This window comes from Aedes albopictus, chromosome 2 (genome assembly GCF_035046485.1).
Source record: "Aedes albopictus strain Foshan chromosome 2, AalbF5, whole genome shotgun sequence".
NCBI classification, from domain to species: Eukaryota; Metazoa; Arthropoda; class Insecta; order Diptera; family Culicidae; genus Aedes; species Aedes albopictus.
Window position 1 is genome coordinate 108,268,475 of NC_085137.1, and position 26,759 is coordinate 108,295,233.

At 34.6% G+C, this 26,759-nt stretch overlaps 1 protein-coding gene and 1 non-coding gene across 4 annotated transcripts in view; one reads left to right on the top strand and one right to left on the bottom strand.

Annotated features, from left to right (window-relative positions):
* Positions 1-26,759, bottom strand: part of LOC109421283 (pseudouridylate synthase RPUSD2) — a 646,492-nt gene that overhangs the window by 212,261 nt on the left and 407,472 nt on the right. The gene's annotated exons all lie outside the window — the stretch shown is intronic.
* LOC115255587 (U4 spliceosomal RNA) lies at positions 11,281-11,434 on the top strand. Its single transcript, XR_009998473.1, has one exon. It is a non-coding gene; the product is annotated as a U4 spliceosomal RNA (small nuclear RNA).

Genomic DNA, 26,759 nt, shown 5'->3' on the forward strand with positions numbered 1-26,759 from the left:
TGTGTTTTTACGTCGGCTGGGTCTAGGAGCTAAGCCTTAAATTCCGACGCCCCAGGGAGACAGCCACCACACCTGAGGACCCTACATATCGAACCCATCAACACATGGGCCGGGACCTACGGCTTTACTTCCTATCCGAGGGAAGACGTGATCACGGATTTTATGTCTCAGAAAATCCCATCGGCGTCGACGGGAATTGAACCCCGACCGACTGGGGTGAGAGGCAACCACGCTTACCACTACACCACCGACGCCGACAATTTCCATTCCCGAAAACTTGAATGTTTGACGTTTTTTCATCAACAATGAAAATTTTCAACGGCAAAGAGCTTGCTTGGATCAAACCATAATACAATTATAGCGTCGGCAAGAATTGTCAGAGAGGGGTGATTCAAAATTTATGGAAATCCAGCGTAAAAAGCTGGATAGATGCTCATATTACTGTCAGCCATAGCGATAGTATTTACATGCATATCAGCACCAACATTCCAAAAGGACGTAACTGATCTTTAAAACAATATCTTTTCCCATAGATGTAGATCGAATCTCATCTTTCCCAGGACACCGACAACCACTATCGGAAAGAATTGCATTTCCTCCGTCCAGTAGTGGTTGTACATTACAACGGAGAGATAGAGGTTTGGTTTCGGCAAGCAGTTTCGCCATTTTGAAATGTTAGCACCGATATATGAAGAGCGTACACTCTCTATACAGAAAATCTGCTTTAAAAACAATTGCCAAATATGGGCAACCACAAATTAAACAAAAAGAAATATGTCTGTGTGCCAAACGGCTTAAGTTAAAAGTATAGAAAACCAAAACATTGAAAGGCCAAAAGACATAAAAGTCGAATCAGGCTTCAAATTATCACACATAAAAGCCGCATGAAAATTCTTTCTTTTTTTTAAATATGTACAGGGTGCGGCAGGAAAAAAATGCGAAAAGTTCAAAGCGCTATTACACGCTGAATATGGGATATATATGACTATTTTTAAATGACAGTGTATCAGTCAACGTCTATATACTAGCACTGCAAAATAATAATTAACATATTTGATTTTTACCATGTGATAATATAAGCCTAAAAATTTGGTATCAATAAACTGCGCGCCCAATGGTCATAAGACAAAATGGCTATAATAGTAAAAAAAAAAATAGCTTCAATTCGCTGAAAAACCAGGCCATACTAGTCCAGAGCCATGTAGTTTCACATACCAGATGTAATAAACACATATATATGATGATATTGAAGAGAAAATTAAAAGTTTTGTTTTATCAGATATGAAATTTAGCGACCTGTGTAAATACTTTTCAGTGGTTTGAAAATTTTGATTGTCTTCTGCTTCAGGTGCCGTCTTGTAAAGGTTTGTGACCAAAAAGGGATTTTTTTAAATAACTTTTCAGAAAATTGGCCTGTTAGTGATCATGGAACGTTGCAACATAGACTGGTTAACGTCAAATGGACGAAAATGACGTTTGAAGTTGAAACACACTTTCGCATTTTTTCCTGCCGCATACTGTAGGTAAGTCCTTTTGTCCCTACTAATTTTATTTTTTTCGACCTAGGGTAGGTAATCAAAATTTGAACCAAATTGCGGCTTTCTGAAGCAGTGCAAATTTAAAGTGATTTTTTCTCCCACATGGAAATAATTTATTACGGCAAAATCGTATGTACATGAAAGCCACGGGTATAAGCTTTCTGTTAAATGGTAAAAAGTTTGTATTTGTACCGAATTTCATTTAAATATTCGATTTTTCATCGACAGTGATTTTAATCTTAATTTGAACCATCGTAATCATAATTTGAACCAATTTTAATCTTAATTTGAACTACTGGCGGCAGCAGCTCGAGCAACTCACAAAACAGCCAATTCCATGCTAAACAATAAAAAAACACATGAATCTGCTAATTCTCATACCTATTTTTCATTAGGCAGTGGAATCTCAACTCAGAATGTTCGAAATTCTTTAGGAATTTGGAAACTAAATTTGGATTTTTTCATCCCCCAAGAGTAAACAAAGCAACCACTAGCGCAATCTACAGGCCAACACTAGAAGCTCACCCCCGTTTACTAGTTCAAATTTAGATTACAAATGGTTCAACTTAAGATGACATTCTCCAAGTAAGAATCACTTAAATTTGATAATTTTATGACAAATAATGCGGAATATTATTCGGTTGGTCGATTCTACGATGAATAAGCTTTCATTTGACGTGTTCACATATTGCGTGTGATACAATGCATGAGCTGTACGAGTGTGTGTGTGTGTGTGTGTGTGTGTGTGTGTGTGTGTGTGTGTGTGTGTGTGTGTGTGTGTGTGTGTGTGTGTGTGTGTGTGTGTGTGTGTGTGTGTGTGTGTGTGTGTGTGTGTGTGTGTGTGTGTGTGTGTACAATCCATCTCCCACTGACCGGCAGTGCTTTTATGGAAGAAATTTGTTTACACATTTGAGTTTTTTTTTCATATTTTGACTATCAAACATATGTAAACAACTTTAATCCGGGAGATGGAAGGTGATAGCTCTATTGCAAATCCAACAACCCATTTCGAGAATGCCTGTTCCTACACGTGCATTCTGAGGTCATTTTCATGTACAATAAGCCCCGCATGATATCATCCACATATCAAATGGATATCTGAGATGAGATCACTTCCTGAATCAAAAAACCATTTCTGATTCTGGCGCGTATTTAGTTGGTTTTAAAGGCGGTGTATATGAAACGATCTTACCAGTTCTCATTGATTCTTCTTTGCCAGTTGGGTTGATTCATTACTTCTGTGGAGAGAAAGTATAATTTTTAAACATCTGTGGGGTATTTTAGTATAATTATACTCTTATTCTTATCTGCTTTTTTCTCAATTAGGTGAATTTGTGTTGATTATTGCACTCTGATTCCCCACACCATTATCTTCTCTCGTTCTCAATTCTTCACACCAATTCATATGTTTCTCCTCCCGATTTATATGAATTTATTTTTGTTTTTAATTATTTATACATTCAATTCCAGATTATTCCAAGTTTATTCATTTACAAGTTCATTTACTTACATATTTACATTATTTATTTATTACTCTACCTCTGATTCGGATTCCTCCTCACTGCCCTCAATTCTATATATTTCTTCTGCCTTTCCTTTTAATTTTTCTTTATCCTTTGCTAATTCTATCCACTCTTCTTCTGATATTCCTTGAATCATTTGTTTATCCTCTATGACTGAGTCGTTCCACGTTTTAGCCGGTCTTCCCCTTTTATTTTTCTCGTATTTTATTTGTTGTGCAATTTTCAGTGGGTGACCAGGAGGTCTTCTTTGAATATGACCCCAGTAGTTAATTCTCATTACCCTAATCTTCTTTACCGCAGTCTTCCCCTCTAGCAATCTTGACAGTTTTACTCTTCCTCTTGGCCTATCTCTACAGTACCTGATCATTTCTTTTAAAATTTGCATTTCGTATTTACTAATCGACTTTCTGTTTCTTTTTACAAGAGCTGCCGCTTTCAAACCGTATGTTATGGCCGGAGATATTACCGTTTTATATATTAATCTCGCCAATTTCCAAGGCGGTTTGTATCGCCTTAAAAATTCAACAATAATTTTACTGCTCCCTACAGCTAACTTACATCGCTTTCTTGTCGTTTGTGGTCTGTCTAACGATTCTGTCAGAAAGGTCCCTAAGTAATTCATATTTTTCACAACTTTATACTCTTCTCCATAAATTTTGATTTTTTCAGGGATATTCCTATCACTTTGAGGTTCTCTGATTAGTATTTCACTTTTACTAGCATTAATTTCTAGGCCTACTTTCTTTAACTCCATCTTTAGTGTCTTCATAATTATTTCAATCTCATTTGTTGTTCTGGCAATAATCAGCAAATCATCTGCAAAAGCTAGAATCACTGGCAGCTTTCCGTTATTAAGTTCCAATAGGTTAATATTAGGGTGTTTCTTCTTAACCTCATTCAAAACTTTCTGGATGATCAGCGTAAAAATGTAGGGTGATAATGGGCACCCCTGTTTAAGTCCTTTGCCTTTGCTCCGTTCCTCCTTCCTGACTCCTTCCCACTGTATGCTCGTTCGCTCTGCTGTCAACGCTTGTAGTACTCTATTTGTTATATGTGAAGGGACGTTCAGTTCAGTCAGTATGTTTTCCACCTAAATGTGTTTTAAAATTGTATGCAATGTTAATTATCTACATTGTGTATACCTGTCCATTCTAGGGTCATTCAAAACTTCGTCTACTGATTAGAAGAGAAGCTAAATAGAAAATTGTTCTACTGTATATTCAACTCCTTCCTTCCCCGTTATCCATGACTACCAAACCAATTGTGCTAATCCTGAACTTTTACTTAATTAATTACTCAATCTTTTTTTTATTTACTTCGTTTGATTTACTTTCTATAATTGAATATGTCTACATTACTATCACCGTCTGTGCTATTATATTATCACAGTCTATCAGCATTAGCGATGAATTAGTTGTATATATCAAATATTTAAGTCTGTTTCTTTTTCTTTTTTTTATTACATTGAGTATCTCAATGTCACAGGAAGGATGGAGCTGCAATACATACATACATACATACATACATTATATGACCAACCCTCGAAGAATTGTGAGCAAGATTGTGATAGTGTTGTTCCATTTAACTATTCATGAGCATCACAATGCATGAGCTGTACGAGTGCACCGAAAATGTGCTTTCTCTTGGGGGAAATGGGTGAAATCACAGTGATTTTTCAATTGCCTGTTTTCCATGACAAAAACGCTTTTTTAAATGCTTTTATAGCCCATGTTATCAGGTTATATTACGGAAAGCTGTTTAACATCTTTTTCGGTACAATATTTGCCTGAATAGTACGTCGTTTTAATGAATTTTGAATTAAGATTACAATTTGACTAGTTCAAAGCTTGATTTCTTACCCTACTATACATTACAAGAAAAATTATCGCGCAAAGTTATGCCAAAATGCAAATGGATATGCGCAGTTACATTTAATTGTTTCGGTGTCTTCTGTGCGGTCAATCATTAGCTATTTTCCGCATTTATTGTAGAAGACACGGACACGATATGATGTACTGGCGACGATCTATTAGCGATTTTGAATTTTTTGTGCGATAATCTACGGCGAAACGCGCAATATTGTCTTCGGTTTTTTTTGCATTTTGTCTTCTCAGCCTCAGCATTTCAAGAGCGCGTAACTGCTTTCCAAAACAACACGTTTTTTTAAAGCTGTGGCGTGGCAATTCTAGACAAAAAGAGTGCTCCTCTTTCGATGGCATACATAGGGGTGACATGCAATATACATCCATAGAAGAAGGAACCGTATATCAACCAGTTACACCCTTCTGAAATGCTGAAGCTGAAAAGATAAATCGTACAAATCTGGAGCAACATTAGAAAAAGGCATAGAAGCATCGATAAACAATGACTTCACACGTCGCTCCTGAGCTCTTATCAACTTATTCACACAAACTAAGACAGTTTTCAGAAAGAGCAAACATCGATCTTTCGGATAACGGTGTTCATTTGCGTGGGCGGGCTGCTGTTAGGCCCTCGAAACAATTTAAAAAAAAGGCATAAAACCTGTTGGGCCCTTTTCAAATGTTGCTCCACGAATGAAATAAAATGAAAGGCAATAGGCCGAAGAAAAGTTGAATCAGTAAAAGAAGAAAGAATTTTCACCCAGAATATTATGTTTGATTATTTGTTGTTTGTTCCGACTTTTTGTCTTTCGGCCTTTCGATATTTTGAATTTCTATTCTTATAACTTAAGATATGTGGCACACAGACATATTTCGTTTTGTCTAATTTGTGGTTGCTCATATTAAATATTTTTCACAAATTTTGTCTTTTATTTTTATGGCAGATTTGCTGTATAGAGAGTGTACGCTCTTACTATATCGGTGCTAACATTTCGAAATGGCGGAACTGCTTGTCGAAACCAAACCTTTATCTCTCCGATGCAATGTACAATTACTACTGGACGGAGGATATGCAATTCCTTCCTATAGTGGTTGTTGGTGTCCTGGGAAAGATGAGATTCGATCGGCTATGGGAGAAGATATTGTGTTGAAGATCAGTTACGTCCTTTTGGAATGTTGGTGCTGAGCATGTAAATACTATCGTCTTGACGGAGAGTAATATGAACATCTAATGACATCTGGAATCACAATACAATATACTTTTAATTGAATTTGTTACACCAATGAAATGTTTGCTTTCTATAGGCCCTAAGAACTTCTACCGTATATTGACGTAATAACAAATTTTGATACAAAATGCACTTTACCGATATTCATATGGATGCATACTATCATATTTCAATATTGTTCATGATAATTTCTGTTATTGATGCCTTTAATTCATGATTCTGTTATGAAATGTGGTGTTATTCTATAGAAAACTCGATTTTTTAGAGGTTAGGCACTTTAAAAGGGCGTAACTCAAAAATTCGCCCAACAATGATTTTAAAAATTTGTCCAGAGGTGTAGGATAGATAAATAAAGAGGATGGCGTTTCAGGTTTTGATGGTATATTTTATTTTATAATAACGGTAAATGGAGCACCGTGGTTGGAATGAAATGATTTGAATCAATGATGCACTATTTTCGATCGAAGGAGCATAGGAGCAATAAAATGAGAATATTTGAATTGATCGTCTATTATAAGATTTTTTCAAAGCATGCTTTTTAAAACTCACGTACGCTACGCAATGATGATCTTTGAAGACTGATTTCACGACAAAATTTTGAATCATCTTTCAGTAAGATTTTTATCACAATTTCAACCGGAGTACGCAGTTCAATCCGTCCCAATTTTTCTAATTTTCCTTATTCATATTCTTTATTGGACACATCTTTCCTATTTCACAATAATAAGCTACACATTCTATTGCTTTTCGGTCTACCAATCGGTAGTATAAGTACCACCGTCAAGCAAAAATTTTCCTAAAGATCGATATTTGTAGTGATACGAACGGAATGATCAGGCGAGTGATTGCATTATCACTTCCTCCACCTTTTTCACGTGGATTTTCATTTTGTCATTGTAGGCTCCATCCTTGCTTGAAAATATTAAAGATACTTATAGACTGAAGTTTCCTGCCAGTTATAAACAGTAGAAAATGAAGCAAATATGGATGCATTTCCTCATTTCTCGGATACTTTTTCAAAACGACGTATAATACACGCAAATCCTATGTTGGTACGTCGTTTTGAATAAGTATCCGAGAATTTTTGGTTTTTGATTTTTTTTTATAAAATAATGGCGTTATATTTTCAAAGTCGATTTACATGCACAGTAAAAAGAAAAATCAAGATATTTTCTGGATTTTCCCTGCTGGAAAATGTTTCTTTTTAAGTTTAAAAGAAACTATTTTTAAACGAATTTACGAAAATAAATGCTTTTGGAAAATTAGCTAAACATTTTCCACAAGAGAAAAAAATCAGGAAATACATCCCAATGATGCTGAATAGTGAGAGTACTAGCTGAACAGTGGCTGGTTAATGGTGTCAGTGGCTGAACACAATGACAGCTGAAAAATTGGTCTGGGGTATGGCTTGTTCAGCCACTATAATCAGCAATACATAGATGACTGAATATCAAGTTGAATAGTATATTATTCATCTGTGTAGCCAGCTTTAAAGCATACACCAACATGCAGAACTAATGATCTGTTGTTCAACCTTAAATCAAATCACTTTTGACAGCTGACCCAAGCATGTTTTTGTGAAGTTCACATCGCTTCTTCAGCCTTAATACAGGCTTAGTTCAACTTACGTTCTTCATTGTTCAGACCCAACAAGTAATGCTCTTGTTTTAGAGGATACGTATACAAACGTTGTGGTGTAGATGCTTAGGTGAGTGACAATAAATCAGGAGGTCCGAGTTCGATTCCCAGTTTTCCCACAGAATAATGTATACATTACGAAACATTTCATCTAAAAAAACTGAAGGAGCAAATGGTAAAAATAGGCTCACAAAAGTGTTTTCATTTTTATGTTTACACAATTGATAAATTTATTTGATTACGATTAAGTGTATGTTAAGCTTTAAAACAGCCTTTCAAAGAACCTCAAATCAGATGAAAGTTGAATAAAATCACCTAATTTAGATGTTTAGAAGCTGAATAAAGGATTGTACCTCTTGTGCTCAGCTTTTGTTCAAATATTGGAAAAAGAGTTGGAGAAACATTTGTATAGCATCAATTGATTTAAAAAAAATTGTTATTTTATAAACAAAATAAAAATAGGGAAATGCATCAATTTTGCCTTAAGAATTGTTAGAATGTTGCTGAAACATGATCATCCACCAGTTTGTGTCTATAATAGAGAAAATGTCGATCCAATACTAAAATGTTGTTGAATTTAATATTTAGACTTTTGTGTCATTTCTACGGCACTTTTCTCGAAAAGTTATTAAGAAATTCCTGTGGTTTTATCTGCTTAATTTCTTTTGCTGATTTCAACATGATGAGTTTGTTCCTGTGGAAATGTCTCCATCATTTCTTTTGGAAATTTATCCGGCAATTCCTTTGACAAGTTTCTGGGTCAGTTCTTTGTGAATTATCTGCCGTTATTTCATGATTTTTTTTCTGTTATTCCTTAGAGAGTTTAAAATTGTTTTATAATTTTTTTCGGCAAACTTTCTGAAAAATTATCAGTGAAGTCCTTTAGAATATTCTTCAGAAATTTCTTTGAAAATTTATTCGAAAGATATTTGGGCAACTCTTCTAGAATGTCTTTGGGAACTACTGTAGAAATTTTATTGGAAATTACTTCAGCAATTCCTTTGCAAATTAGCATTTTTTTCGACAAGTTTTTAATGCCTTCAGGCATTTCCTCAGGGATTTTCGTTAGTAAGTCTTCATAAAATTCCTTCGGAAATTGTTCCGACAATTTCCTTGGAAACTTTTTTTGGAATAATACCTACTGCATTTTTATTGAAAAATTAGGCCGTTACAAATATTTATTTTTGTCCCACTATGGTTTGGCTGGTCGAGGGGGAGGATAAAAATAGGCATTTTATTTGAAAAATATGAAATACTCATCGGATTTGTTGAAGAATTTTTAGCAAGATCCGATTATTTGATAAATATTTTTTTTTATCTGCCCCCTCAAAATGCAAAATCCAGTCAAACCTTTTTGAAGGGGGGGGGGACAAAAAGTCAAAATTAAATTTGAATCAGCCTAAAAGGTGAAATACAACACACTTTTTTCAAATATTATTATATAATGAATCCTTATAAAACTATGGACACCAAAAACACCAAAAAAATACAATGCAGCAAGATTTTTTTTCTTAGATTTTCGTAAAAGCAATTCTTGAGGATTTCAAAAAGTTATTTTTGAGCATATTTGGAATGCTATTTCAACGGAATTTGCTGAAAAATTTACAGAAATGTTTCACGCAGTTCCATGAAGGGCTGCTTGTGGAATACTTTAAAGAGGTTGTTATTTTTTAACAATACCCGAGTGAAAGATTTACACAATTGATGACGCTTCAATTGTTGGAATTCTAAATTAAATTTTACTGAGATAAACTTGGCGATCCTCAATTTTTGAGACCGATCAGTGATCCTTCGACCGTAGTAAATATTCTAACCAAAATCCAATTTTTTATGAAGCATTTTTAATCAAAACTGCATAGTCTAGTGTTGCTCACTAGCATCACGATGGCAACCGGTTTCCGCAAAATTTCTCAGAAGAATTGTAAAGGTTTTCAGAATTTTTGTTTCGAAATTTCCTTGGAAGTCTCTGAAGAAATTTCTTTGGAAATTTCCCAGACTATTTTTTGAATACTTCTCTATAGTTTTTTTTTTTTTTTAAATTCCTTTGGAATCTGCTACAATAATTATTTATGCAATTGCTTCACATTTCTTTAGAAGATTCTCCGGCTGTTGCTTTGGGAACTCATTAAGATTTTTTAATGGATTTTTCTTCAGCTAGATATTTAATCAGACTATTCCTTTGAACTTTTTTTTTCGAAAATTTCTTCAAAGTTTTTCTGCAATTCATCTGGTTGTTCTTCTAGAATTTCATAAAAAACTACTCCAAGAATTCCACTGGTAATTTCTTCAGCAGTACCTTTGAGAATTGATCAAGCAATTCCTTGTCTACTTTTTTATGTCCTTCTCTAGAGTTTTTCTTCAAATATGCTTTATAAAATGCTTTCAGAAATTTCTTTGGAAACTTTTATGAAACAACACTATGGCACCCTTCTTTGAAACCATTAAGAAGTTCCTGTAGTAATGTCTTCTCCATTTCATTTGATTGATTTGAAAACGATAAGGTAGTTCCTGTGAAAATGTCTCCGTCATTTCTCTTGGAAATTTATTCGGCAAGTTTCTGGACAAGTTCTTTGTAAATAAATGGCCAATATGTCAAGAATTTCTTTCTGTAATTCCTTGGAGAGTTCTTTTAGCCATAGCTAGAATCTTTCAAAAGAAAAATGGCGTTCAGATTTTTTTTGATTTTCCTGTGAAGTTTCTTTAAAAATTCCTTAGCATTTTTTCGGAAATTGCTTTGTGTACTGCTGTATTCTGCTAATTACATATTACACATTCTTTTGAAAATTTCTCTGGCAATTCCAATTGGCTGTTATTCTGAAAAAAAAAAAATATCTGACAAGCCCATTGGAAAACTCTTCGGAAATTTATTTTGAAACATCTCTGGAATTTCTTAAGGCAACTTTAGAAATTCTTTAGTTAAATTCTTTGAAAATATTTTTGAAATCAAGCCCACGGCACTTTTCTTGGCAAATCATTAAATAATTTAAGTTAAAATGTCTTAGTCATTTCTTTTTGAAAATTTCTTTGGCAATTCTTTCGATAAGTTTCTGAGCAAGTTATAGTAATAAATCCGTCAATATTTTGGGTATTTCTTTCAATACTCCTTGAAGGGCCCCTATATCAACAGCTGTAAAGACGTGGATAATCCTGATTTTTTATAATGGAAATTTTCCTGACTATCTCGGGTATGGAATATCTTCGTGCCTGCCAGAAATGCGACATGGTCATTGGAAGAGGAAGCTCTGAGTTAGTATCTGTGGAGATACTCGAAGAACACCAAGCTGAGATGCGATCTTTGTTCCAGTTGAGACGTTGCGCCAGGAGAAGAAAGAAATACTGAGAGAGCTCGTTCAGAAATATTTTTTTGGGAATTATTCCCGAATTTCCTTTAAGAATTTATCTGACAATTTCCTCATATTTTCCATAGGCAATTTCTTAGAGATTTTCTTCAGTAATGCCTTTGGCGTTGTCCATGAAGTACGTAGACTCTAGCTTTGCGCAGTGGCGATATCGTAACCAATGAGGTACAACCGAGGTGCCATTATTGCTAGTTGAAGTACGTAGACTCGCCCACACATACCCTCGCCCGCGCACCCTTTCGAAAACTTCTTCAAAAATAAAATTTTAGAAATTTCTCTTATGAATACTTTTTCGGAAATTCATTAGAGATTTCCTTTGGCAATGTTAATGTTATTTTGATTCGTTTAGAGATTCATTCGAGATACCTTTGGTTATTTCTTTGTGTTTTTTTGGGGAATAGCTTCGGGAAATTCTTCGACACATTTTTGGCTATTGCCTTTGTTTTTGGGCATTTTATCAGTATTTTTAATGAAATTCTCTCCGTCATTTCATTGCTAATTTTATTAGCAATACTTTGAAAATCTAGAAGAATTTCCAATTAATAACAAACGAAATTCCAAAGAAATCACCAGATAAATAACAAAAAATACCTGAGAAATTTACGAAGACATTGGCGAAGAAATTTGAATGAATTTCAGAAAAAAAAAATGCCGAGAAAAGTAACAAAGCAATAGCCAAAGCAATTACCAATGAGCTCGTCATCAAAATTCACAAAGAAGTACTTTGAGGAAATCCCATAGGAAATCTCGTAGAAATTGTCGAAATCGATTTCTAAAGCTGAAGGCATTTCCAATAAATATGTCGTAGTTTAGGTATTTTCAAGAAAAAAAAATACCAAAATAAATTCCCAAAATAATTGCCGAACAAATTTTTGAAGCATGAATTAAAGTAGTTTCCTCAGAAATTGCAAAAAAAAAAAATCCCAAAAGGAATCTCATAGATATTGCTGCTTAATTCTTGAAAGAACTACCAAAGTAATTTTACCAAAGGAAATATCACAGGAAATTCCTTGATCATTACGAGAACGATTCTCGTTAATTTTACTGCGGGAATTATTGAATGAATTTCAAAAAAAAAAAATCCGAAATGGTTGCCTAATTATTTCCGTAGGAACTGTCGAAGAGATTTCTCAAAGAAGGTTAAAAAAAATCAGAAACATTTCAAAGGCAAACCTAATTTAATAAGAGATTTTTAAACGCAATTCCAAAGCTATTGTCTAAGAAATTCTAAAAGTATTTACTGAAGAAATTCCTAAAGCTACTGCCGAAGAAATTACCAACAAACCTCCATGGGCAAACAAATTTTAGGAAAAAAATCCAAAGGATTGCAAAATCAATTCTCGAAACAATTGCTGAAATAATTTCGAAAGAATTTTAAGAAAAAATGCCCTGAAAATTTTCCAGGTTTATTTAGATTCAACAATTCAACAAATGGAACGGTACCTGGAAGAAAATTTTAAAGACATTTATGGTGGTATAATACGAGGATTTTTTGACTGAGCTTCAGGAAAATAAATGGAGCAGCTTCCAAAACAGTTTTTGGCGGCATTCTTATGGCAGTCATATCAGGATTTCAAAAAAAAAAATAAAAATAATAATCAGACGTCTATTCCAACTATCTGTTCATCGATATGGTTTTACAGTGTTTCTTGCAATTCTTTTCCTGAAAATTGAGTTTTTGGTGAAATATTGCGAGAAATTTTTGACAAAAATTCTAAATTTATTTAGGATTGTTTATGCTATAATGTTCTTGATAAAACTGATTTCGTGATGCGTTGTCCTTTAGAAATTCGTGTCGAAACAATGGTCACGGATCATTCAATGATGGACCATATCTCTTGCTGCATTTCACGAAAAAAAAATCAAAATTTTTGCTACTCTTAGAAAAAAAAAACCTTACATGTCTGATTTCAAAAATTTGTTATATGATTCTTTCAAAAGTTTATTCCAACGGTTCAGGGATATATTCAGAATTTTCTATTAGGAATTCTGCCAGAGTGTTCTAAATTTTATTAGCTTGGGTAGAAGCCAGTCGGGTGTTTCGGCCATAGTGCGTTGCGATCTAAATCAGCCTAAATAGATTAATTTTTTATTACTAGATCCTAACATAATGCTGTGAAAACCATACATCAAAAATTGTGAGAAATGCAAGAAAATTATTATTTTTTTTTTTAAATCAGCTCCCACATGTCTATTTTGACCAAGGTGCTTTTACTTTGGTCACTCCCATAAGAAATACACGTGATTGGCCAAAATAGAAACCAAAGTTAAGAATATGGCCAAAACTGACGCTGAGCTTCTATTTTGGCAGTGCCACTTTCAATACAAATATCAAGTAGGGTCTTGTACCATTTGGGCAGGTGTACCTATTTTGGGCACTTGCCGCTATAACTAAGTCAATTTCGAACCGATTGATTTGAAATTTTGCCCAGAGTTAGGCACGTACAGTATCTAACTATGTACAAAAATTCAAATCAGTCGGTTTGAAATTGACTTAGTTATAGCGACAAGTGCCCAAAATAGGTACACCTGCCCAAATAGTACAATACCCTATAAGCTTGATTTCTGCATTTTTCCAACAAATATAGATTGAAACCTTTCAGAAGGAGTGACGCGGTACACGCACTTGATCGGTCGCGCAAGTGGTGAGCTCGTGGAATAAACCACGATTTTTTAGTGAAGAAGTGAATTTATGTGTATAATTTGTGATTACCCGACTAGTCACAGTTGCTATTATCGTTAAAGAGTGCTTTCAGAAATGTTTGGCTCTCAAAATGTGAACAGGGATCTTTTTTCCGAAAACTTTTTCGGCTTTCATTGGTGGGCTAAACGGCGTGTGGTGTTTTTTTCTCGCGTGGTTGCTGTAGTGTTTGCATGTGTGCTATCGGTGCTTGTTGCTATGGTGATTCTGTCTCGGCTCTAGAAAAAGAAGTGTGTGTACGTTTTGGCTCGCTCGTCGCGATGAACGCGTTTGATAGTCGCACGGTGTGTTGAAACAGGGTTATTATCGCACTTTCATGAACCTAAAATATTTTTTCGTTATAAGTTAGCCTTAGCTGTATATATTAAGATTCTGGAGGTTAAAAAATCTTTCATCGGGGAAAATGAAAATAAATTCGATTTTAGTAGTTTACCTCTTTTCTCATATAACATGGTATTACGCAAATCTGATGAACCTTAACTCCGCTAGAAATAGTCCCCTTTCTAATAATAAATTTGAAACCATTGAGAGAGATACAAATGCAAAAGTCTTTACAACGAGTTTAAATTTGTTTGGCGTTCGTTTCATGTGTCCAGCCCACAACAGTCTGCCGAAAGTCATAATTCATAAAAGTCTAAGTACATTCCTTCCATTTGTCTGGCATATAGATAATGGAGGTAAACAAATACTTCCTATTAGTGCGACTCATACATTTGAGGAGGCACCGTACACCTGTGACTCATACCATTTGCAGCACATACATGAAATGGTGGGTATTGGTTGCACATACTTTTCATGTCAAACCGCATCTACATGGATATTTGCCAAAAAGTACGAGTTAGGGATGTAGTACCGGTAGTACCGGTACCGAAAATACCGGTATTACCGACCAATTTTTGGTACCGAAATACCGGTACTGACTTAACCTTGGTACCGGTACTTTCGGTACCGTGAAATCTATGCCGAAGTGCTGAAATCCGGTCATTAGTATAGCCAATATGCAATGGAAATGAACGAAAACATTTCAGGCCAAACATGTCTAAAGGTCCAATCTGCAGAAGAGAGGTTCTCTTTGGTTTCCCTCTCTTTCGTTAATATCTCAGATGTTTATTTGAATCATGATTGTCTCCTTGCATAGAACGATGGTCAAAACAATCGTCTTTTGATTTGTACAGCAAAAGTTGTTGAAAAGTGTATCATTACATTGTAATAATTGAAAAAAAAGTGCACAAAGAGAGCCTCTCAAATGCAGATAGGACCTATTGAAATGTTTGGCCTGATTTATTTGAAACCAAGTAATTTGATAAACAAACATTTCATACATGCAACATTTTTGCAAATGTTAAATGGATTTATTAGCTTAGAATAAAACTGGTTATAACTATAGATCAGGATTTTTTGTTATTTCTTCAGTTTTTAGAATCCGTTGAAAGCATCATCAAGGAAAAAATATTTAAATCTTCTTCTGTTTTCACCTTGTAGCTATCTGAATTTGGTACATGTAAGGATGTTCCTGTTTCACTTTAGACTGACCAAGATACTACCTGTGAAACTGAGCAGAAGCTAAACAAAAGCTCCAAAAACAGTTTCATACAACTCATTTCTTTCTATCATTTTTTTATCTGTATTAACGCGATTTTTAGACCTAGGCTAGTTCATCTCGGGACCCACGCTTTACTTCCCTTCCGAAGGAAGAACCCACATTTTGCGAGTTTGTCGGGAGTGGGATTCGATTCCAGGTCCTCGGCGTGATAGTCAAGTGTTCTAACCATCACACCAGGTCCGCTCCACATTTTCTTCCTATCATTTTTAACTGATATTTTTTTTTATTTAATTTAATATTTTCTGGTTAGCTTTGATGGCATCCCTGGAAACCGAAATTTACAAATGCCTGGTAAATTGTAGATTTTCTGTGCAATTTAGTGGAAAATTTCTCAGTACCGGTATTTTACCGGTACTACCGGTACTATCAACCCCAGTACCGAAATACCGGTACTCACCAAAAGTGGTCGGTACTGCGACCCCTAGTACGAGTCGACTATACTGAGCGATTGTGACTTATTTGTAAAAGTTCTGCCTCTGATCTGTTGGAGACTTTTGTCCATACAAAATCTTAAAATTTTCAAAGACTTTTCTCCTTGTTACTTATAAAATGATACTTTTGGGGTTAAGTGAGCTGTTGAGTCTCAAATAACAAAAAGGTAACACAAAATACACTAGATTGGTGTTGTCATATTATGTCAATGCATTCAAAAATGATTATTCAACATTTGGTTTAAAATAAGGTACACCGGGGCAAGTTGAAACGGGTGGGGTAAGAATAATCTAGTCATGATAAGCAATTTAAAAGTCATAACATTTTTTTAATCAAACAATCATTTGGCCAAGGATAATTATACAAATTGTATTGAAATCTTTTTCAAAACATCACAAGTTTTTATTAAGAATCCACCTTACCGAATGCAACGCATGCTTGTCAATGTGAATGACAATAGTGAAAGCCAAAATATATTGGAAACATATCAATTCGCAAGTAATCTGATAAATTCCAATGATAGTAGTCTCGTGCAGTGATTTTTTTCTAAGTTTGTCTGGGTGATCTGTAGTTTTATTTTATAAGACAATTTGGTCTTGATAAAAACTTCATGCATTTTAATGGTTTCAATGTTATGACTGCATAATTTTTTTTCTCAAATAAAATTCCATCTTTTTTGCAAAGTGAGTTCGACAACAGATGGGGAGAAATGTTACTTGTCCCCACTTGCTTTCACTATTGTCATTCATATTGACAAGCTGATAAGGTGTATTCTTAATTAAAACTTGTGATGTTTTGAAAACATTTTAATACAATTTGTAGAATTATCCTTGACCAAATGATTGTTTGATTAAAAAAATGTTATGATATTCAAATTGCTTATCATGACTAGTTTTATCTTACCCCACCCGTTTCAACTTGCCCCGGTGTACCTTATTTTAAACCAAATGTTGAATAACCATTTTTGAATGCATTGACATAATATGACAACACCAATCTTATGTATTTTGTATTAACTTTTTGTTATTTGAGATTCAACAGCTAACTTACACCCAAAGGTATCATTTTATAAGTAACAAGGAGATAAGTCTTTGAAAATTTTAAGATTTTGTATGGACAAAAGTCTCCAACAGATCAGAGGCAGAACTTTTACAAATAAGTCACCCTCGCTTAGTATAGTCGACTCGTACTTTTTGGCAAATATCCATGTGGATGCGGTGTGACATGCAAAGTATGTGCAACCAATACCTACCATTTCATGTATGTGCTGCAAATGGTATGAGTCAATGTGTACCTCCATTATCTATATGCCAAACAAATGGAAGGAATGTACTTAGACTTTTATGAATTATGACTTTCGACAGACTGTTGTGGGCTGGACACATGAAACGAACGCCAAACAAATTTAAACTCGTTGTAAAGACTTTTGCATTCGTTTCTCTCTCAATGGTTTCAAATTTATTATTAGAAAGGGGACTATTTCTAGCGGAGTTAAGGTTCATCAGATTTGCGTATTACCATGTTATATGAGAAAAGAGGTAAACTACTAAAATCGAATTTATTTTCATTTTCCCCGATGAAAGATTTTTTAACCTCCAGAATCTTAATATATACAGCTAAGGCTAACTTATAACGAAAAAATATTTTAGGTTCATGAAAGTGCGATAATAATCCTGTTTCAACACACCGTGAGTCGTGTCGCTGCTGCGTGGAAATTTCGAATGTATGCGTGTCTAATCTGTAAAATGCGGGCTGTCGCTCGCTGGCGGGACGCTAATTTTTTGTCGCACAGCAATCATGTGTCGTGCAGCAAAATCGTAACTGAAACGGGAAGCAAATAAGTGATGCGTGTTGCATGGCTCCAATGCACAGTGGTTGGAAATGGTGTTAAATTAAAATATGTATGCGTCGGAAATGTGGCAACTAGACAAAGCAAGAGAAGTAAAATTAAGTGAATCGGAGGCAGTTGGAATAGAAGTTTCTGAAACGACGGCATCACTACTTCGTACTAACTATGGTGAGATTGTTCTGATTATTACTGTTATTATTTGTAACTTCTGCTGTTATTGACTAAATACGTGCCAGTTTTAAAGAAATCTTTAAAACAGGAAGTGTGTTTGTATTATCATTATCCATTTGATAACGGTAATGCACACATGCGGGGCTTATTGTAAGTGAAAGTGACTTCTGAATGGACGTGTCTCTCCAGCCATTCTGAAATGGGTCTCTGGATCTGCAATAGAGCTATCACCTTCTAACTCCCGGACTAAAGTAGTTTGCAACGACATTTACAAGGTGTTGCAGAATGCTTTCTTCCATAATATCACTGCCGGACAGTGGGTGTTAGATGGATCACACACACACACAAATATAGATTGAAACCTTTCATTTCACACATTGGTAGTAATTATAGGATTTTTGGTTATTTTTATAAAAATGATCTCTCTTAGACTAGCCAAAACCGGTGCTCGTTTCCTATTATTTTCAAGAATTGTAAAAAAAAATTGGAATCTAATCTACGGATAAGAAATTTTACATTTCAGGGAACTGTTTTTGTTTATATTTCTGTGTATTTTTAGGGAACTGCCCACACAATTTTCTTTACAGACAAATGTTTTTCAGAATTCCGGTAAAATTTTGAGGAACGACATTCGTCCAGGAATTCCTTAACAATACCTTATTACACACCTTTATGGAGAAAAAAATTAAAAAATATTGGAAATGGCTTAAGAAGTTTGCTGTAGCATCTCAGCAATGATTGCAATACTTTCGAAACATTTCTCTGGAATCCTCTTTCTTCAGATTATTTTTTTGATGGTTTGTTCAGAGTTAATTCCATTTTTTTGTCAGAAAATGTTATTCTACGATCAGAACCTTCAGAAAATACAGTGTTTTATTTTCGAAAATCTAGAATGTCTTTTTACAAGTCATTCAGAAATTTCTTCATAAACTTCTCAAGATCCTAAAAAAATCAATAGGGTTTCAGCATTATTTCGAATATAAAGGTTTTAGAAACTCTGGTAGAAATTTCAGCAAAGCATCGGTAACCAATTCTCTTCGAAGATCTGTTAAAATCAACTCCAAAATTGTAAAATGCATTGCCAACAGTTTCTCCAAGAAAAAAAATACCCCAATTGAATACACCAAAATGTCTCATTGGTTTAGTTCAAAGTACGTCTTGGTGATCTTATTTTATCAATAAATCATTAGAGTTACAATGCAATATTCTTATCATTTAAAATGCCCTGATTAACACAAACTCTTTTAATTCTATGTTTTTTTTTCAGGTTTCATAAAATTTTCTAATAACTCGAGGTTTTAAAGATTTTTCTAGGTAGTAGACACATTTTCCGAAGAAATTAAAAAAAATATATCCGATAAGAATTCAGATTTTTTTAAGAATCCCCGAAGGAACAGCCAATTTTTTTTAAATAATTGTCGACCAGATTCTCAAAGAAATTTACAAAAAATATCCCGATTTCTTTGAAAGGATAACCATAGAAATCGGATAACTCCTGGAAACACAAGCGCCACGCTGTGAGCAAATTTCGAACTACATTGTTTTCTACGTAATTGGAAAAGTATCGAAATGCTATCGCCAATTTATGGTAAAATTTTGGAAAATTTTCAGAAAAAATATACGAAACCTTTATTCGTACCTTCTTCTGTATGAAATTGTATCTCAGTTAATATTGAACAGAATTTCAGTAAGACTTGAGAAAAAAACATAGAAAACGTGTACTGGAATTCTGGAAATGTTTGGAAGATTTCTTAAATCAATTCGTCTAGTGGAAAATTTTTACCAGGACTGCAAGGATAGTTTGCTATGGCAATATTTATGAAGAATTATGGGCAACATGTGAGTATTGAATTCTTAAAAGAATTCGTGAATGTTTTCCTGCAATTGTATTTGAAACAACATGGAGATGAACAACGGAGCTTCATATTGAAGTATTTAGTGGAGTTTTTCAGGAACTCTGAAAATAGGCGGTTTTAAATAGGAGTTCCAGTACAAAGTTACTTTTCTTTAAAACTTTTAAAATATGATTGGCATCCAGTAGCACTTTCAGGATTCCTCTTCGGAGAAATAAATAAGAAACTTCCTCGAGGCTTTTACGAAGCAATTATTGTGAAGTTTTTCGAAATTTTTCTCATAGAAATTTTATAACTTAACAACAAAATGTGAAGAAAATTCGAATGAAAACTCTAGCATTCGCAGTAAAAAAACTTTTGAAAACTGTGGGAATTTTTGAAAATTTTTGAAAACAAATTTGTGATAGCTGGATAATGAAATGCTGAATAAAAAATGTATTTTTATTTTCTCAAGAAGTTTGTGGTCATTGTTAACCCACTAATACCCAACCCCGCGTTTAGACGGGGTACCGTGATTTCGGGTGAAATTGATCAGTGGGATGAAATTGATCGACGTGAGGGCAATTTTTATTTGTCAAAAATAAAGCTTTGAACTTAAAACAATTTGTGGAAAATGACCATCATCTGGCTCAAGGGTTATTGAATGATGAGTTTACATGTTTTACAGCTAATTAGTCACATATTTCTGTGTTAAATTTGATATTTTCCGAAACTGTGTGTTTGGCGATTTTCAAAGACACTTTCAAACTTTTCTTACCGTAGCTGTATCGCACATGGAATTAATATTCGAATGAATGTTTATAGCTTCCAAGTGTTCGTTATACCCGATTTCTTCATGAAAAGTTCTATAAATATTTATATTTGTGCATAAAATTGTACTTTTGCTACAGTAATGACTCGTTTACTATAAAAATTGCATACTTTCAGGCGTTTTCTTTAGATTTATTAAACTTTAAACTTAAATAATTCAGAATTTACTAAACTTGTATAAGTTTTACAATGCTTTTCGCATTCTGGGGTAATTAATTCAGATGGAGAATTTATGTTCAGCAATTATAAAGACATTTCACTGACTGATCAATTTCACCCCGAAACTCAAATTTCTGATTTTATATTTTAAATGATATATATTGCAATAAAATGGTTTGCAGTAAAAGTTTCAACCTCGTTGACTGATGAAACCCATGGTAGTACTTGTTTTAAAGCATTGAGTTTGACCATATCGATAACTATTAAAAAACAAGAAGACAAAAACTGTGAAAAGTGATCAATTTCACCCGAAATCACGGTATAGTTTGAGCATTTTTTGTATTTTTTTTCTTTTCTGGGCAATCAAAACTTATATATTTTTGACTGATATTTAGGACTGTTCTGTATATCTCAACACGGCTTTTAAGGCGTATTAACATTTTTTTAATCATTGAAAAATTGATGTTTTGGTCACATTCCATATGTTATTGTTTCTTTTGTATTGAATCGCAACAATTAACATATCTTTGTTCTCAACATCATTATATTGAGATAAAAGAGTTTAGGGGAATTGAACAGACTCTAAAATTATTATCCTTAAAATTACACGGAAAATAAAATTATCCATAAAAAAATATAAAAATTTCATCAATAATCATGAAATCTAAAAAAAAAATAGCAAATTCAAAAACCTTCCAAAACATGTTAAAATCGATTTTAATTGACGAAAAATGATATTTAGATCTAAATAAAAAAATTTGGGTATTGGAGGGTTAATATTTTTACACATAATTTCGTTACAAAGTTCCACTTTCTGTTCCACAGTACCGCTGCTGGTCATTACGCTGGAAGATACTGGCAGGGCATCACAGAGCAAAAAAAAAACGTCTATCCGTGATCCGGCGCGCGCGTGTACCGACGCCGTCGTCATCAGCATCCTTCTGACAGCTTTTTTCTCTCTTGTCTTGTGACAAGACGTTGCTATCGTCCAAGGACATTGCCGTTTTATATCGACGACGACGACGGAATGTGCTGCTTGCTGCAGTCAAAAGAACCCGAATCAAAATATGTAGAAGGAAGGTAAATGGAAGTGGGTCCGGGTACTCCCCTGCGTGCGGTAAAATTACTTTCGAACGAGCATTGGCTCATTATTCGATTATCGTTAAAAGTTGCACTCGCAGGTACATACATACCTCCATATTATTGTAAGAAACGACTAAAAGTCGTCGTTATCGCGCAAAAGTCTCGTCTCACGGGTTTGTAGTGACACTTAATTTTACAAATTTATGATTATGGTTGGGAGATGACTTCTCCTCCCATGAGGTTTCTGTCTTGCTAGGATGATTGCTTCGGGTGTGGTTTTGTGATGCAAGACGGTGGAGTTTGTTTACATCAGATTGAAATAAGGGATAGTAATTTGATAGTTAGTTTTACGTGGAAAAAGAAACTCTCTGGTTATGGGGTGATTAAATTAACGAAAGTTCGAGCACTTCAACAACCTGCCAACTAACTGATTCGACCGATTCGACTGAAGCTGAAATTGAACTAACGCTCCGTATCCTACCTATTAGCTGTAAGGCTCACTTCACGTAGTTCAGTTGGACTAAAATTGTATTGTAATTGTATTGTAATTGTATTGTAATTGTATTGTAATTGTATTGTAATTGTATTGTAATTGTATTGTAATTGTATTGTAATTGTATTGTAATTGTATTGTAATTGTATTTTAATTGTATTGTAATTGTATTGTAATTGTATTGTAATTGTATTGTAATTGTATTGTAATTGTTTTGTAATTGTATTGTAATTGTATTGTAATTGTATTGTAATTGAATTGTTATTGTATTGTTATTGTATTGTTATTGTATTGTAATTGTATTGTAATTGTATTGTAATTGTATTGTAATTGTATTATAATTGTATTGTAATTGTATTGTAATTGTATTGTAATTGCACAGTAATTGTATTGTATTTCCTCTTCAGAATATAAAGTATTTCTTAGCGGGTTGCGGTACCAATAAAAAGGTCGCAGAGACGCTTCAAAATAGACAACAACATTGGCAAGCATTTTATGTCTCAACTTCAATTCAAACTTTTCCAATTTCGTTTTATCACTCCAGGCCTGAGAGCTGTATCCAACAGCTGTTCCTCGTAGTAATGAAACATACGCAGCGTGTTAATGAAGATGTCAACGTTCAACCACATTATTTCAGCCTTTACCGAGTTACTTAGCAAACTGAATCCGACTCTAATCAAGTTGAAACTTAGTGAAATTCCATCCATTCGAAGAGGGGGTTCCGGTCTTACCTGAAACAGAGAAAGAAAAGGAAGACATCATTAGCCAAGAGTAGTCCCTCTCTATTGTAACTCTAAACGCCTTCTTCCACACCTTCACCGTGTACGTGACGGACCTCCTAATGAATCCATCGCCATCAGCATGACAGACTCCAACCTCCAGTTCAAGTCGCCGTCATCATCCCTTTTGCCTGGGAGCATTCTAATAAATTGCTCACGCGCTCAACAGGTGCTGCTGATTCATGAGATTTTTGCTCATCCACCCGCACCCGCACAAATCCTCCATCATCTAGCTCCATCTATCCGACACAAACTAAACCACTTCTTGAGAAAGGATTCGACTAGTGCAGTGGTGGCTGGTGGTGGCTCCCTAAGACCCGCCTAATGCTCGCTCGTCAGCAACTAATCCCGGAAGCGAATTAACCTGTCACCAGATCTACTGGTAACGTTCATGAGAGAGAGAAAGCATACGACCCATCGACTCCAATTACCCGTACTCGTCACGGCTCCATTGTAGGATAATGATGATGATGATGATGATTATGATGATGACGACGATGATTTTGATAATGGCGATAAGGATGAGATTGCGGAAGGGATCGGGATCGATGGCAGTTATGATGAAATTGCTGCTCGTGTCGAATGTTTCGCCAACCGCCACACAGACAGTGCATACCGACCGAGAATGCAACCGATATGAGCAACGGAATTTGCGCGCTGAAACTATCTCTATCCTATGAATAGTTTGACGCGGTGATTAGTCACTAATAGGTATCAGAAGCGAGTAGAATGTTTAGGAAATGTTCGACTATGTGAGCATTTGAAATTGTGGTTGTATCAGGTATGTTCATTTGAGAGAGATGTTCCGTAAAAATTTCAGCTTAGCTTAGCTTAATCCTTAGGGACATCCTATTCGTTTATTTTTTTGGAAACAATCAAGAGAATATGAGAATAATTTTCCAGTATAATTGTGAGAATCCTGTAATTGTATATTAGACTAGCTAAATTTGTTTCAAAAATGTGATCGCGCTGTAGTATTTCGTACAACACGTTGAAAAAATCTTGCTTTAAGTACTCAGCATTAGCGTGGTTCTGGCGGTGATGGTCAACCACGCGAGTTACGGAACGTTAATAAAAGAATAAAAGAATATGTATCAGAGGTTATTTAGAACATTATGAATTCGTGTATTTCATTTGAGAAATTGTTAGCATTACTTGGGGTTTCAGCAATTTATTTATGAATTATTTTGGGTAAAATTAAATTAAAAAATAAATTATAAAAATTTCCTTAATGACTCTTTCGACAACTTCTTCATAAATTCCCACAAATTTTTTTGGACAAATTTTCGATAATTTTTCCCAATTTTTTTTTTGGTAATATCATAAGCAGTGTCTTTGGCAATTACGATAGAAATAATAAAATCCATCTATTCAGAAATTTCTATGGTAATTATTGATTATATAAAGAATTCTTCCACAATCCTTTCGCAGTATTCTATGGGAATTCAGCAGTTTTTTTTTTTAATTTCTTCTGTCACTCCTTTGGATATTTCTCACATAACTGTTTAGAAAATTCAGAAATTTACCATTCAAATTGCTGAAGGAATTTTTAAACAAATCTATTTCAGAAGAAATTCACAAAGGAATTGTGATTTCCAAAAAAAAAAAACAAACAGCCGAAGGAATCTGGAATTGCCAAATCAATTCCCAAAATAATTCTTATAGGAACTGTCACAGAAAAAAGACCGAAGAGAAGCCCGAAAAACTGCCTGAGAAATTTCAAATGGAATTGCCGACAGAGTTTTCTCAAAAATTATTGAACAAATTTCTAAAGAAAAATCGGAAAAATATTCCAATGAATTATTAAAAGAAATTGCAATAGAAGTTTCCGCAAGCATTCACTAAGAAATTCCTGAAGGATCTCTCTAAGAATATGCTCATGGAATTTCAGAAGGGATACCCAAAAGAATTGCTCGATAAATTCAAAAATAATTGCCGAACGGTTATTTTTTCAAATACTATACCAGAGAAACCCCTAAAAGAATTGCTGAATGACTACTCGAAGAAACACAACGCTGAAGGCATTTCCAAAAGATTGTTCAAAGGAATTGACGAGTAAATTTCCAAAACTGTTTCCGAAGGAATCGCCAAAAAAATCCTTTAAGAATTGGCGAAGATACTTTACTAAGTTATTTTCCAGTAAAAGAATGTCCATAAATATTTTTTTTTTACTTATTCGTTTATTTGGAAGGCTCGGGCGCCACATGGGCATAACTGAGCCGAAATGTTTTGTTTTTACAATGATTTTACATTTTACAATTTATTACTGCCTTGAATCAATAAATATTGACCTAAAGAAAATTTCGAAGCAAATTCTAAAAGAATTGCCAAGGACATTTAAAAAAAAAAACAACCACAAAATTTTCTGAAAGCACAACTAAAGAATTCACGAAGAAACCGTCTGAAAAAAAGAATGTTTGAAGGTATTATCGAAAGATTTTTCAAAAAAAAAATGCCGACAGAATTCCGGAAGGTATTGATGTTGTTAAAGATTTTACAGAAAACACAGCCAGAAAATTTTCAAAAAAAAAATAATAACAAATTGGCGAAGATATTCCCAATAGCATTGCCAAAGGCATTACCAATGGAATACTCGAACCGATTGCCGACAGGATTGCTGGATAAATTATAAAAATAAAATTGCCAAAACAAATTGCAAAGACAATTACCAAAAGAGCTGCTGAAGCAATTTAAAAAGCAATTGGAGAAATTTCCAATAAAAAACGAAGGGGATCCAGAGGAAATGCAACAAGTTCCCAAAGTTACTACCAGTTGAATTTTTCAAAGGCGTTCCAATTGCAAAGAAATCGCCGACGGAATTCCCAAATAAAACGATTAACAAATTGCAAAAAAACAATTCCGAAGAAGTTTCTGAGAAAATACCTAAAAAAACTATAGAAAACAGGAATTTCCGAAGAAATGCTTAAAACACTTTGGAAATGATGTTTTCACTAGAATTTCCCCTGGAATTCCTCCGTGGATTCCCCTGGAATTCCTACAGGAATTTCCCAGGAATTCCTCCGGGAATTTCCCTGGAATTCCTCCAGGAATTTCCTTGGAATTCCCGGGACTTTCCCTGGAATTCCTCCGGTAATTTTCCTGGAATCCCTCCGGGAATTTCCCTGGAATTCCTCCGGGTATTTCCCTGGAATTCCTCCCTCAGAGAATTCCCCTGGAATTCCTCAGAGAATTCCCCTGAAATTCCTCAGAAAATTGCCTTGGAAATCCTCAGAGAATTCCCCTGGAATTCCTCAGAGAATTCCCCTGGAATTCCTCAGAGAATTCCCCTGGAATTCCTCAGAGAATTCCCCTGGAATTTCTCAGGGAATTCCCCTGGAATTTCTCAGGGAATTCCCCTGGAATTCCTCAGAAAATTAATTCTCTGAAATTCCTTCGAGAACTCCTCTGGAATTCTTCCGAGAATTCCTCTGGAATTCTTCCGAGAATTCCTTTGGAATTCTTCCGAGAATTCCTCTGGAATTCTTCCGAGAATTCCTCTGGAAATCTTTCGAGAATTTCTCTGGAATTCTTTCGAGAATTTCTCTGGAATTCTTTCGAGAATTTCTCTGGAATTCTTTCGAGAATTCCTCTGGAATTCTTCCGAAAATTCATCTGGAATTCCTCCGAGAATTCCTCCGAAAATTCCTCCGGCAATTCCTTTGGAGCCCATTCGAACC